Genomic DNA, 15,889 nt, shown 5'->3' on the forward strand with positions numbered 1-15,889 from the left:
ACCGAACGGTCCAATTTCGGTATTGACGCGTGGAGCGGCTAGGCGTGCCCCCGCCACCCAGGCCTAAGCCGCGTTCTACCAGCATTGAAGCCCCCAGTGCAGTGCCTTCACCGGCCTCTGGATATTCTTCTGCAGACACCGCTGTCAGCGGTGAAGTGACCCACATCAATTCTAGATTTGAAGCTTTCGCGACTGCAAGGATTCATATTGTTAGGTTTTTTCGGTAAAGATGTACTTGATACAGCTATCGTGCTGTGACGGTTCCACCTGAAGACGGAAGCTTGTGTTGCCTCCGAAACGTCGTGATTTTTATTTTATTTTTATTTTACTTTTATTAATTTTAATTTTTACCTACGTGACTTTACCAAAAAAGAGTATGCCCCACATCAGCTGATGTCGCCGGACGGCGCGTAACGTGGTGTAAAGGCGTCGAGTAACGTGGCCTTTAAGTGAAACACGTGAAGTTTAAGTTAGTGTCATTAGGTGTTTAAGTTATAATTTTATGACAAAGTGAACAGAGTACAGTAAGTGCATATTAAGTGCATTAAGCACTCCTCCACAACCTCCATCACCTTCCACATGGAACCCACCACATCCTCCTCCTTCGCCTGGAGTGCTGGTTACCGTCGGTAAGTGTTGCTTTTGTGGAAACTTATTTTGGGGAAAAATGTATTGGGGCAGGAGGCACTGGGGAAGTCCCATTGTACATCGCTCGGAATATTGGATAGTTCGGCAAGGCCAGAGCCCCATGTGTGTCGAACAAATAAGGGTTCAATTTCGATTTAGAGCTTTCGTGACTGCAGGGATTCATCTTCTTGGTTCATTCGGTAAAGTCACATAGAAGGGAAATAATAAATGAATAAAAATAAAACATGTCCTCAGGACGGCTGCTTGCGTTGTGGCCGAAACGTCGTGAGAATTTTTTTATTATGTTTTATTTTTATTATTTTATTATTTCCCTTCTACGTGACTTTACCGAAAGAACCAAGAAGAAAAAAAACAAGGATTCACTCAGTTCAACAAGTGGTAGGCTTTCGCCACCAATATCATCCACAATAGATGTTTTACAGGTGAGATCGCGTAAATATATAAATGTGTCGTTAAACCCGCCACCACCCGACACAGCCAACTAGTAAGGTTTGTCGCGGAATGTGCCAATTCGTTACTAGTACAGCACTAGTGTATAGTGTAGTGTATAGTAGTGTAGTGTATAGTAGTGTAGTGTATAATGTAGTGTATAGTAGTGTATAGTAGTGTAGTGTATAGTAGTGTATAGTGTAGTGTATAGTGCAGTGAATAGTAGTGTAGTGTATAGTAGTGTAGTGTATAGTAGTGTAGTGTATAGTAGTGTATAGTGTAGTGTATAGTAGTGTAGTGTATAGTAGTGTAGTGTATAGTAGTGTATAGTGTAGTATATAGTGTAGTGTATAGTAGTGTAGTGTATAGTATCGTGTGTAGTGTGGTGTATAGTAGTGTAGTGTATAGTAGTATAGTGTATAGTGTAGTGTATAGTGTAGTATACTAGTACAGCACACCGGTGTGTTTGAGAGCCAAGCCACAACATTTACAATCTGAGTACGACGTTTCGCCAGTAATTACAACCAGCTTCATCAGGCGACAGCCAGATTTGTGGAGAAGTCCACCTGTTTCACTGTATGGTTTTATGGGGGGGGGGGGGGGGCGTGAAGGGGGATCAACAATTATTGGAAAGCGGCAGGATCAACTGTTCACCCCCACAGAGGGAAGTGGGGGTCCCACTTTCTAGAACTGTTTCCTCTCAGGCCTTCTGCAAGGATCTTTTGTAATTTAGTTGACGGACAAATAGAACGCCGAGATTTTATAATAGAATACAGTGTACAGAGCGTTGAGATATTTCATTCTCAAATTGCGCTTTATAAAATAACGAGCTTTACTACAGCGGCTTCGCCCGAGACTTGGATTCTTTCTTAATTTGGAGCTTTCGTGACTGCAGGAATTACTCTTTGGTTCTTTCGGTAAAGTCACGTATAAAGAGAAAATAATAAATTAATACTAGCATACGACGTTTCGATTGCAACACAAGCAATCATCATCAGGTATAAATGAAATAGCAACAAAAATCTAAACTATAGACCAGGGGTCAGGAACCTTTTGAGTGGGAGAGCCCTAAAAGCCAAATATTTCTAAATATCTTTCATTGAGAGCCATATAGTATTTTTAACGTATAATAAATTAAATGTCTTACTTTTAATGCGACTTCTGGTCACGGGACCCGTGACCCGTGAAATTTATCTTCAAAAGAATTTCTGTTTACTTTAAAAAGACACAGTATTATTAAGCAATATCACGAGTATTTTAAAATCAGTTCCAAACTGATTATTTATTTTTTTATTTTTTTCAACTCAAAATTGTCCGGGAGCCATATGCCGTCACCGGAAGAGCCATATATGGCTCGCGAGCCATAGGTTCCCGACCGCTGCTATAGACAGTCATATAAGCAGACATATATCACAGAGATACATGATATCTGTCTGCTTATATGTCTGTCTATAGTTTTTGGTTAGATTTTGTTGCTATTTCATTTATACCTGATGATGATTGCTTGTGTTGCAATCGAAACGTCGTATGCTAGTATTTAATTTATTATTTTATCTTTAGACGTGACTTTACTTGGATTCTTGTCTTGGATTAATACACGGCCTACGCGTAGGGTTGGAGGGGGGATGCGTGACGTCAGCGGGCACACTGCGCGTGACATCACAGATGTGACGACGTGCCAAATATATCCATTATTGCCCCCCCTCCCAAAATACAAAAGTCTATTTTTATATGTTTTGCATTGTGTACAGTCTAGAAGCTACCCACATGCCAAATTTCAAGTTTGTTGTATGTTGGGAAGTATGCTAAACATTTCGAACAGACACACATATTCACAAATTTCCCTTTTTTATAAATAGAAAAAAAAAATATGATTATGGTGGTGGTGTGAGCGTGGTAATTGTTCTTTTTTGTAATATCTCTCGTGTGTGCTGGAGAGTGACTCCTGACTCCTTACGAACGAGTTCGGTTCCAGAGGTCTGTTCGTAAGTCGGTTTGTTCGCAAGTCCAACTTTACTGCTGTCGATTACAAACATGTTGTAAGGCGTGTACACTAAACACGGGGGAATGGTTTTAATAGCTGTATATCCTGTAAGCTGAAGATGCCACTGGTTCTTCATGTTCTGCAGATGTAGATGTCACTGCTTCTTCTTCAAGTTCTGCATATATAGATATGCCACTGGTTCTTCACATTCCACAGATGTAGATGCCACTGGTTTTTCATGTTCTGCAGATGTAGATGCCGCTGGCTCTTCACGTTCTGCAGATGTAGATGCCACTGGTTCTTCGTGTTCTGCAGATGTAGATGCCACTGATTCTTCACGTTCTGCAGATGTAGATGCCACTCGTTCTTCACGTTCTGCAGATATAGATGCCATTGGTTATTCATGTTCTGCAGATGTAGATGCCACTGGTTCTTCACGTTCTGTAGATGCCACTGGTTCTTCACGTTCTGCAGATGTAGATGCCACTGGTTCTTCACGTGCTGCAGATGTAGATGCCACTGGTTATTCACGTTCTGCAGATGTAGATGCCACTGGTTCTTCACGTTCTGTAGATGCCACTGGTTCTTCACGTTCTGTAGATGCCACTGGTTCTTCACATTCTGCGGATGTAGATGCCACTGGTTCTTCACGTTCTGCAGATGTAGATGCCACTGGTTCTTCACGTTCCACAGATGTAGATGCCACTGGTTCTTCACGTTATGCAGATGTAGATGCAACTGGTTCTTCACGTTCTGCAGATGTTGATGACACTAGTTCTTCACGTTTTGCAGATGTAGATGCCACTGGTTCTTCACGTTATGCAGATGTAGATGCAACTGGTTCTTCACGTTCTGCAGATGTTGATGCCACTGGTTCTTCACATTCTGCAGATGTAGATGCCACTGGTTCTTCACGTTTTGCAGATGTAGATGCCACTGGTTATTCACGTTCTACAGATGTAGACGCCACTGGTTCTTCACGTTCTGCATATGTAGATGTCACTGGTTCTTCACGTTCTGCAGATGCCACTGGTTCTTCACGTTCTGCAGATGCCACTGGTTCTTCCCGTTCTGTAGATGCCACTGGTTCTTCACGTTCTGCAGATGTAGACGCCACTGGTTCTTCACGTTCTGCAGATGTAGACGCCACTGGTTCTTCACGTTCTACAGATGTAGACGCCACTGGTTCTTCACGTTCTGCATATGTAGATGTCACTGGTTCTTCACGTTCTGCAGATGCCACTGGTTCTTCCCATTCTGTAGATGACACTGGTTCTTCCCATTCTGTAGATGCCACTGGTTCTTCACGTTCTGCAGATGTAGAGGTCACCACCGCCATCTATTGCGCGGCGGTTGAACTTACGATTCTCGGTCCGAACATGCAACTGGACATACGGGGACAGGTTTGTTCGTATCTCTGAAACATCTTAAGTTTAATGTTCGTAAGTAGAGGAGTCCCTGTATTTTCACACTTAACAATTGTGGCCGTTGCATCCCTCCTGCAATAACATCGTCGTCAGTCGTGGTATATCCGCTGCCGGATGAAAGCGTCGCCTTTAAATGTATTTCCTGTTTAAAGCTCTATCAAATGAAAACAAACCACAATCTTATATTATTTACGGTTTCTGAATGACACAAAGCACAAACATTTTCATGGGGCAATCTTGATTTGAAGCTTTCGTGACTGCAGGAATCCATACTCTGTGGTTCTTTCGGTAAAGTCACGTGGGTAGAAGATAAAATAAATCACGACGTTTCGATCGCAACACAAGCGTCTGTCACTGGGCGACAACACAAACGTTGTGATCTATTTTATACCTACGTGACTTTACCGAAAGAAACAAACATTATGTTTATGGGGCACTGAAAAATCGACATTTGGGGTCGTTAAAATAAAAAAACTCGGAATTTCTGATTTCTCCTTTTGTTTGTCCTAAAAGCCATCTATGTACCAAATTTCAGATTTCTTCGACGTTGTCGGGAAGTACCCGGCAGGTTTTTGAGACGTACATAACCCCCAGATTCAGGTCTTTATTTACATCGAAGATATTGTCGTGACGTACGTTGGTTTTCACTTCAGCCGCTACTATTATTGCAATCACTATCGTGCTAATCGCCATACGTTCGCCGTAATTAAATGTACACCTCCTCTTGCAAACGTGGTACCGCTATTACCATGTGTTATACTTACACGCGGCACTTGGTCAATGCACCGCTCGCCATAGGCCTCCCTCATTTGCCGTGCGCGGGTTGGCGACGGCACGGAGCGTGGATGCGGGGAGCGTAGTTGTTGTTGCTTGACTTGCATCCCACTGGGATTTTTGAACACAGCGTTGGTGTACGGTGGTTTTTTTTGCAATATTTTGCTGTCTTTTCTTGGATTTTCTGTTTGCACTTAGTCACATATTCACTTTAAGATGTTTTTTGTTCATGTTTTTGTTTTTTTGTTTGTTGCGGTTGCACCCGATTCAAGAGCCGAATGGCTCACAGGGCTACACCTAATAAATGAACTTGAGGTTCTTTTGTTTCAGGCACTCTTTTCTCGTTTCTGCTTCCAACGATTGCTGCGGCACATCTTTCGTCATCGCGAGCGGCTGCTATCAACGACAATGCTCGTCGCCAAATCACCGAAACAGCGGCGGGATCTCGTCGGATCTCGTAAGCTCGGCGGGGTTTCCGAGCCTCTGTGGATAGCGAGTTCCCCACCGCCGTGCGCAAACAGGTTGTTGTTGTCGTTACAGGCAGGCCAATGTGGGGGCGACGGTATATAAAAGCAACAAAGGGTACGCGACAGTAAAATCCAACCCAACGTTGGAACTGCACCTGCCGTCACACGCCTCGCGAAGCCCGCCTTTCGCCAACCCGCAGCAGCCAGAGTGGTGAAGTATGGTGAAGTAACACCCACTACCTTGTGCGGCGCGGGGAAGGCCCCTCGTCCGGCAATGGACCGGCAAAAACGGCCGTCGCCACGCGCGTTGATAATTATACTACTCACATTTCGATTTAAAGCTTTCGTGACTGCAGGGATTCATCTTCTTGGTTCTTTCGGTAAAGTCACGTAGAAGGGAAGTAATAAAATAATAAAAATAAAACATAAATAGAAATAATTCTCACGACGTTTCGGCCACAACGCAAGCAGCCGTCCTCAGGTGAAGAACAGGTCTGTCGGAAAGACAGCGTCTGAATGAACAAAGGAATTAAATATACGCTGCCAAGCCTGGAGTGTGTCATTCAGACGCTGTCTTTCCGACAGACCTGTTCTTCACCTGAGGACGGCTGCTTGCGTTGTGGCCGAAACGTCGTGAGAATTATTTTATTATGTTTTATTTTTATTATTTTATTATTTCCATTCTACGTGACTTTACCGAAAGAACCAAGAGGACTACTCACATTATCATTATTATCGTAATAATAAAGCGGACACACACAATGACAAAGACTGCCCCCTATAGCCGGAATAGGCTGTTGGGGCCAAGTGCTGTTCGCGAGCACCTCTGACGGCCGGCAAGCGGCACACGAGGGGGTGTGGGTAGCCGGCACCACACCCGTTTACACCGCACCGGGTACGCATTTGAGGCCGAGTCGACCTAGGGGAGGCCCAGGACCGGTTCAGACAATCGTCGACCAGCGTTGGCCGTGAACGGGAATCGAACTCGTGCCGCCGGGTTGACAGCGCGGCTCGCTAACCGCTACGCTGTAAAAATAGTAACATTATTATAAGAAAGAGGACACGCGCACACACACACACAAACCAGAACTTAATTTCTCACTGAATATTTTCCAGGTCGCCGGAACGCCGCGGAGTAGGCGGCACGTGACGATTCGTAGCCACAGCCAAAGCGAGGAGGAGTATACTCGACGCGATATGCCGGGGTGTGGAAAATATCAAAATTCTTGTTGCGGCTCGCTGGCCGAGATGAGACTCCGGCTCGAATGAATTCCAGTGCACAGCTTTGGAACGCCGCCACACATCACCACAACCCCGAACTGACCGGCGTGGTGAAGTATGCCCAAACATTTCGATTTAAAGCTTTCGTGACTGCAGGGATTCATCTTCTTGGTTCTTTCGGTAAAGTCACGTAGAAGGGAAATAATAAAATAATAAAAATAAAACATAATAAAATAATTCTCACGACGTTTCGGCCACAACGCAAGCAGCCGCACCTCAGGTGAAGAACAGGGCTGTTGGAAATATTTCAGACGCTGTCTTTCCGGCAGCCCTGTTCTTCACCTGAGGACAGCTGCTTGCGTTGTGGCCAAAACGTCGTGAGAATTGTATTTTATTATGATTTATTTTTTATTATTTTATTATTTCCCTTCTATGTGACTTTTCCGAAAGATTTCGATTTAAAGCTTTCGTGACTGCAGGGATTCATCTTCTTGGTTCTTTCCCTACGTGACTTTACCGAAAGAACTAAGAGTAGGAATCCTTGCAGTCACGAAAGCTTCAAATCTAGAATTAATACCCTCTACGGGGAGGAATTTCACCTATCATTTTTTACCTACGTGACTTTACCGAAAGAATCAAGACAATAAAATACAATTCTCACGACGTTTCGGCCACAACGCAAGCAGCCGTCCTCAGGTGAAGAACAGGTCTGTCGAGAAGACAGCGTCTGAATGGCCAAACAACCCACGTGACCAACACAGCCCCCCGACCCACCGCCCCCCACCCTGCACCCAGCAATGGATCACCCGGCTGATGCTGATGAGAAATCAATGAATTAATAAATACACCTTCGGTAAATCCACTGCTGGATGTGGGCCTGCCGACACCATGCGGGTGGGAATGGTTTGACCGGGCTTTAAACCGATGGGCAGTCCGGTTCAGCGAAAGCAGGGAGCGCAGCAGCAGACGCGACAGCGCAGAAGTGCAGTACAACAATGTTGGCGCCAACAAGGCAGGCTTACACGCCTGTTTTGCTACATGGAACTGCCGGCAAGAATCAATGGCCACAAGGGTAGTCGTGTTTAGTCGCGATTTCGTTCCATCACCTCTCGTCTGTGTCACCACAACCACCCTCACAACCTGCTAACCCTCACCACAACACCTCACCCTCACCACAACACCTACCCATCACACCTGCTAACACTCACCACAACACCTAACCCTCACCACAACACCTAACCATCACACCTGCTAACACTCACCACAACGCCTAACCCTCATCACAACCCCTGCTAACCCTTACCCACACACCTGTTAACACTCACCACAACAAGTAACACTCACCACAACTCCTGCTAACCCTCACCACAACACCTCACCCTCACCGCAACTCGTGCTAATCCTCACACCTGCTAACCCACAACCACAACACCTAACCCTCAACACAACTCCTGCTAACACTCACCACAACACCTGCTAGCCCTCACACCTGCTAACACTCACCACAAGACCTAATAACCCTCACCCCTGCTAACACTCACCACAACAACTAACCATCACCACAACACCTGCTAACACTCACCACAACAACTAACCATCACCACAACACCTGCTAACACTCACCACAACAACTAACCCTCACCACAACACCTGCTAACACTCACCACAACAACTAACCATCGCCACAACACCTGCTAACACTCACCACAACAACTAACCCTCACCACAACACCTGCTAACACTCACCACAACAACTAACCCTCACCACAACACCTGCTAACACTCACCACAACAACTAACCATCACCACAACACCTGCTAACACTCACCACAACAACTAACCATCACCACAACACCTGCTAACACTCACCACAACAACTAACCCTCACCACAACACCTGCTAACACTCACCACAACAACTAACCCTCACCACAACACCTGCTAAACCTCACCCCTGCTAACACTCACCACAACACCTAACCCTCACCACAACACCTGCTAGCACTCACCCCCACACCTGCTAACCCTGACCACAACACAACCACCACACACCTCACCCTCACCACAACACCTCACTCTCACCACACACCTCACCCTCACCACACACCTCACCCTCACCACAACACCTCACCCTCACCACAACACCTAACTCTCACCACAACACAACCACCACACACCTCACCACCACACCTGCTAACCCACACAACAACCACCCTCACCACAACACAACCAGCACCACACCTCACCCTCACCACAACACCTAACTCTCACCACACCTCACCCTCACCACACACCTAACTCTCACCACACCTCACCCTCACCACACACCTCACTCTCACCACAACACAACCACCACACACCTCACCACAACATCACCTGCTAACCCTCACCACAACACAATCACCACCACACCTCACTCTCACCACACCTCACCCTCACCACAACACAAGCACCACACACCTCACCCTCACCACCACAACACCTGCTAACCCTAACCACAACACAACCACCACCAACCACACCTGCTAACCCACACCACAACCATCCTCACCACAACACAACCAGCACCACACCTATTAACCCACACCACAACACAACCACCGCCACACCTCACCCTCACAACAACACCTGCTAACTCTCACCACAACCACTCTCACCACAACACAACCACCACCACACCTCACCCTCACCACAACACAACCACTACCACAGCTCACCCTCACCACAACATCACCTGCTAACTCTCACCACAACACAACCACCACACTCCTCACCACAACACCTGCTAACCCACATCACAACCACCCTCACCACAACCACCCTCACCACAACACAACCACCACCATACCTGCTAACCTTCACCACAACCACCCTCACCACAACACAACCACCACCATACCTGCTAACCTCCACCACAACCACCCTCACCACGACACAACCACCACACACCTCACCCTCACCACAACGCAACCACCACCACAACCACCCTCACCACAACACAACCAGCACCACCAATAACCACGACATCAGTGGTGGTGGTGGTGGTGGTGGGTGAGCGGCTCCGTCTCCCTCCCACCGTGACTTTAACCACTAAACGACAACTCAACAACAACCACCACCAACACAACAACCACAACAACAACCACTAACACGACAACCATCACAACCACCACCAACACAACCATCACAACAACCACCACCAACACATCCATCACAACAACCACCAACACGACAAACACCACCACGAAAACCATCACCACAACCACAACCACCACCACAACAACCACCACCAACACGACAACCATCACAACAACCACCACCACAACAACCACTAACACGACAACCATCACAACAACCACCACCAACACAACAACCACAACAACCACTAACACGACAACCATCACAACAACCACCAACATGACAACCACAACCACGAAAACCATCACAACAACCGCCACCACAGCCACCACCAACACGACAACCATCACAACAACCACAACAACCGCGACCAACACAACCAGCACAACCACCAACACGGCAACCATCACAACAACCGCCACCAACACAACCACCACAACAACCACCAACACGACAACCATCACAACACCACAACAACCGCCACCAACACAACCACCAACACAACCATCACAACAACTACAACCACAACAACCACCAACACAACCATCTCAACAACCACAACCACCAACACGACAACCATCACAACACTCACAAGAACCACCAACACAAGCATCACAACAACCACCACCAACACAACCATCACAACAACCACAACAACCACAACAACAACAACCACCACCAACACAACCATCACAACAACCACCACCAACACAACAACAACCACCACCAACACAACCATCTCAACAACCACAACCACCACCAACACAACCATCTCAACAACCATCACAACAACCACCACCAACACAGCCATCACAACAACCACAACCACAACAACAACCACCACCAACACAGCCATCACAACAACCACAACAACCATCACAACAACAACCACCACCAACACAACCATCACAACAGCCGCCATTGGCCGCAAAGTGACGGTGACGTCACCGCGACGCCCCGTGCCAGGCTGGGTGCACTTTGAGGGCCACGTGCAGAGTCGAGTGCTGACAGGAGGTCACGGGACAGACCCCAGGAGATGCCACGCGGTTGGCTGAGATGCACTAAACTGTACCACCACCACAACAACAACCACCACAACAACCACCACCACAACAACCACCACCACCACAACAACAACCACAACAACCAACACAACCACCACCACCACAACCACCACCACAACAACCACCAAAACAACCACCACAACAACCACCAAAACAACCACCACCACAAACCACCAACAACCATCACCAACAACAACCACAACAACAACCATCACCACCACAACAACCTCGACAGTGGTGGTGGTGGTGGCAGAGCGGCCCAGTCTCCCCCCCCCCCCTTGTTTACTTCACAACTCAACAACAAAAGCACCACCAACAACAACCACCACCAACAACCACCACCACAACTACCACAACCACAACCACCACAACCACCACCACAACCACCACCAACGACGGCCTCAACACAGTAAGCGTCCACCACCACCACCACCACCCCCCACCTCGTCCACCTCAAACCAACCCCACTACCCCAACAACAACAACCAACAACAACAACAACCAACAACAACCAACAACAACCAACAACAACCCCAACAACAACCCAAAGCGAGTGCCACGACCACGTTAGAGGGGGGCTCCATAAGCGGCCCCCCACCCCGCGCCTCCGTCGTCTTTAGCTGCGGCGCAGTCGAGGAAGGGGGTGGTGGTGGGGGGGGGGTGGTGGGTGGGTGGTGGGGGGTGGTGGTGGGGGGTGGGGGTGGGTGGGTGGTGGGGGGGTGGGTGGTGGTGGGGGGGTGGGTGGTGGGTGGGGGGGTGGGTGGGTGGGTGGGGGTGGGGGGTGGGTGGGTGGGGGGTGGGGGGGGGGTGGGTGGGGGGGTGGTGGGTGGGGGTGGTGGGTGGGGGTGGTGGGGGGGTGGGTGGGGGGGTGGGTGGGGGGGTGGGTGGGGGGGTGGGTGTGGGTGGTGATGTGGGGTGGTGGGGGGTGGTGATGTGATGGTGGGTGGGAGAGCCGTGCAAGCAACACGCAACCTGTTCTCTAGACTTCTTCCTCCTGCTGCTTCACTCCTTCTCAGCCGTCGTCTTCAGCGCGACATCGTCACCATCGTCATCGTCAGCATCACATTCTTCAACCACCGCCACTGCCCCTGCTGCTGCCCCTGCTGCTGTTACTGCTGCCCCCAAAGCGACCCCCGCGCGCAATGCGAGACGGGCCAGGGGCATCTCCCGGTGCGCCGCGCGAGCGCCGCTTGTCGACTTCCCGTCGGCTCGGGGCGGTGGGGCGCAGCGCGCAGCTCCGCCCCCTTCGCCCCCCCCCCATCACCACCCCCCACCCCCATCACCCCCCCCCATCAACACCCACCCCCACCCCCATCACCCCCCCCTGTCACCCCCGTCAACCCCCCCCCATCACCCATCAACCCCCATCACACCCCACCCCCCATCAACCCCCACCCCCCATCAACCCCCCCATCAACCCCCCCATCAACCCCCCCACCCCCCCCCAAAAAAAAACCAACCCCCCCCCCACCAACACCCCCCACCAAATCCCCCACCAAACCCCCCCCTCAATCAACCCCCACCAACCCCCCCCCACCAACCCCCCCCACCAACCCCCCACCAACCCCCCACCAACCCCCCCCCACTACCCACCCCCACCAACCCCCCCACCAACCCCCCCCCACTACCCACCCCCACCAACCCCCCCCACCAACCCCCCCACCAACACCCCCCACCAACCCCCACCCACTACCCACCCCCACCAACCCCCCCACCAACTCCCCACCAACCCCCCCCCACTACCCACCCCCACTACCCACCCCCACCACCCCCCCCCCACTACCCACCCCCACCAACACCCACCCACCAACCCCCCCCACCAAACCCCCCACCAACCCCCCCATCACCCCCCCCCACCAAACCCCTCCCCCAGCTACTGTACTTCCGGCAAAACCGAAAGTCAAATCGATTCGACCGGAAGTTGAGTCGTTCGAATCGATCCCCCCCCACCTTCCGCCATGAAGTGGGGGGTTGTTTCGGTGTCCTCGGGAATCGATTCTACGCAGTGAATCGATAGCGTACCGTGGCTTCAATTCGGCCCATACGTTACCGGTGTGGTTCGGAATCGATTCCCGCGACGCTGATGTTAGTGATTCTGAACTTTAGCCGTTGTCGATTCGTATCACGATATATCGCGATATATCGTCAGAGGATATCGTGATACGATAAGCGTAAATATATAAAATGTGTCGTTAAAACCCGCCACCACCCGGCACAGCCAACTAGTGAGGATTGTCACGTAAATAGAACGTGGCCAATTTGTCACTAGTACAGCACTAGTGTGTAGTGTATAGTGTAGTGTAGTAGTGTAGTGTATAGTGTAGTGTATAGTGTAGTGTATAGCTGAGGTGTGGACTCGAGTCATGTGACTTGGACTCGAGTCAGACTCGAGTCATGAATTTGATGACTTCAGACTCGACTTGGACTTGCATAACAATGACTTTGTCCCACCTCTGGTGTATAGTGCAGTGTATAGTAGTGTAGTGTATAGTGTAGTGTGTAGTTTAGTGTATAGTAGTGTAGTGTATAGTAGTGTAGTGTATAGTGTAGTGTATAGTAGTGTAGTGTATAGTGTAGTGTATAGTAGTGTAGTGTATAGTGTATAGTAGTGTAGTGTATAGGGTAGTGTATAGTAGTGTGTAGTGTATAGTGTGTAGTGTATAGTGTAGTGTATAGTGTAGTGTATAGTAGTGTAGTGTATAGTAGTGTAGTGTATAGTAGTGTATAGTGTAGTGTATAGTGTATTATACTAGTAGCGGCAAAGGATGTCTAATAATGTAAATGCTTACCCCGAGCTCTCAATACTCAAATGGTGCATTGTTTTTGAGTTGTGCGCCTTTTGGCGTCATCTGGTCCAACACCATGTGAGACTAGGCTCTAAGAAAAGCTGTCTCGGGTGTGGACCAATCAACTTCAAGGACAGTGCATATCATTATCATCATCAGAGTTGTTTATTTTTGTTTGCATTTTGACTGCTTGTGAAGTGGTTATTGCAAACATGATGCCTTGTATAAAGGTGTCTATTTTTTAAAAGTACCTTCATCGAGTAATCTTTGATTTTATTATCGTAGTCCTCACGGGGCATCACAACAGTCGATCGGTCCTTATCAGCAAGAATTTGGATATCTTTATTGGCTCTCAATTCTCTTAAGGCTTTTGCTTCACTGAAGGTAATATTTGTTTTTGGCAATTTGCATTTCTCAATATTTTTGCCAACCTCGTGCCTCGTCATCTCAGCTTGATTATGGGGGAGATTTACACCGTTGGAACTTCATTTGCCAGTAAAAATATGATAATTGTTTTTTACCCTTCTTTCTATCTGGCAACAAAAGTGACATCTTTAGATAGAAGGGTAAAAAAAACCAATTATCATATTTTTTACTGGCAAATGAGGTTCCAATGGTGTAAATGCTTACCCTGAGCTCTCATACTCTGATGGTGCGTTGTCTTTGAGTTGTGCGCCTTTTGGCGTCATCTGGTCCAACACCATGTGAGACTAGGCTCTAAGAAAAGCTGTCTCGGGTGTGGACCAATCAATTTCAAGGACAGTGCATACATTATCAGAGTTGTGTTTTTGTTTGCATTATGACTACAGGTATTGTGGTCTATGTAAACATGACTCCTTGTAAAAAAAAGGTGTCAGTTTTGTTGCCAGATAGAAGGGTAAAAAAATTATTATCATATGGGGGAGATGTCTCACTGCTGATTCAACTTCAGCAATTATCTCATCGTCAGGGATTGTACGTGGGGCAACAGCAAAGTTAAGACCTTTAGACAGGACTGAAATCATATCGCTGTATAATTCAACGTTAGTCATGTTGATAACCGTTTTGTTTATAAAATGTTCATTATTAGATGAGAGTTATTTGTTAGTTAGTCTAGCACATTTGTTAATTTGGGTAGTGTTAGTTTTTTTAAATACATTAGCAGCTGATTGCTGTGTAATTGTGTCGATTATATTCCAGTGATCTGTAGGGACACTGTTACTCGATTTGAAGCTTTCGTGACTGCAGGAATTACTCTTTGGTTCTTTCGGTAAAGTCACGTAGAAAGAAAATAAATTAAATGATAGAATACGACGTTTCGATTGCAACACAAGCAATCGTCATCAGGTAGAAATACATTTGAGAGACAAAACACAGACACGGAGACACACAGACAGACACACAAGCAGAGAGAGACAACACAGAGACACACAGAGAGAGAGAGAGAGACACAACATAGACACGGAGACACACAGACACACAGAGAGAGACAACACAGAGATACACAGAGACACAACATAAACAAACATAGGCCCAATGCCTCTGTGTCGTGGACTTAAATAGAGAGGGGGGGGGGGGCAGAGAGAGAGGTGGGTCTGGCTGGAGCAGATAAATTAGCATGTCAATGAGAGAGCTGTGGGGAAATCCCCCCGTGGTGGCAGGGGGAGAGAAAGACTCAGCAAGACTGGTAAATTTTAGGAGGTGCTTAACAGTGTAATAAAGGACTCTCTCTCAGATGTCGATCTCCGTTGTCCTTTATTGGGTTCGTAGAATCTCCGCACCACGGCGTCTCGCTCAGATCCCGCGTTCGCTCGACGACCTCTCCACAGCCCTCGGCTACTCCGTCATGCAGACTCCCTGCGTTCCACTCTGCAGTCTCTCTGCTGCCCCGTCAGGCGATCCTTGCAGCCACACCGCTGCCCCCGCTCTCTAGCGTCACTGCTGCCCCTTCCACAGCTAGCCTCTCACTGCCC

At 48.3% G+C, this 15,889-nt stretch overlaps 1 protein-coding gene across 1 annotated transcript in view; it reads right to left on the bottom strand.

Moving 5' to 3' along the window:
- LOC133358825 (probable helicase with zinc finger domain) overlaps window positions 1-12,261 on the bottom strand; it is a 99,788-nt gene extending 87,527 nt beyond the window's left edge. The window contains exon 1 of the mRNA XM_061577272.1: window positions 12,124-12,261. The gene's annotated coding sequence lies outside the window, so the exon portion shown is untranslated. The remainder of the gene's footprint in view (window positions 1-12,123) is intronic.
- Window positions 12,262-15,889: the final 3,628 nt, after the last annotated feature.

Source organism: Lethenteron reissneri, chromosome 63 (assembly GCF_015708825.2).
Source record: "Lethenteron reissneri isolate LAM-NWPU_2019-01 chromosome 63, ASM1570882v1, whole genome shotgun sequence".
Classification (NCBI taxonomy): domain Eukaryota; kingdom Metazoa; phylum Chordata; class Hyperoartia; order Petromyzontiformes; family Petromyzontidae; genus Lethenteron; species Lethenteron reissneri.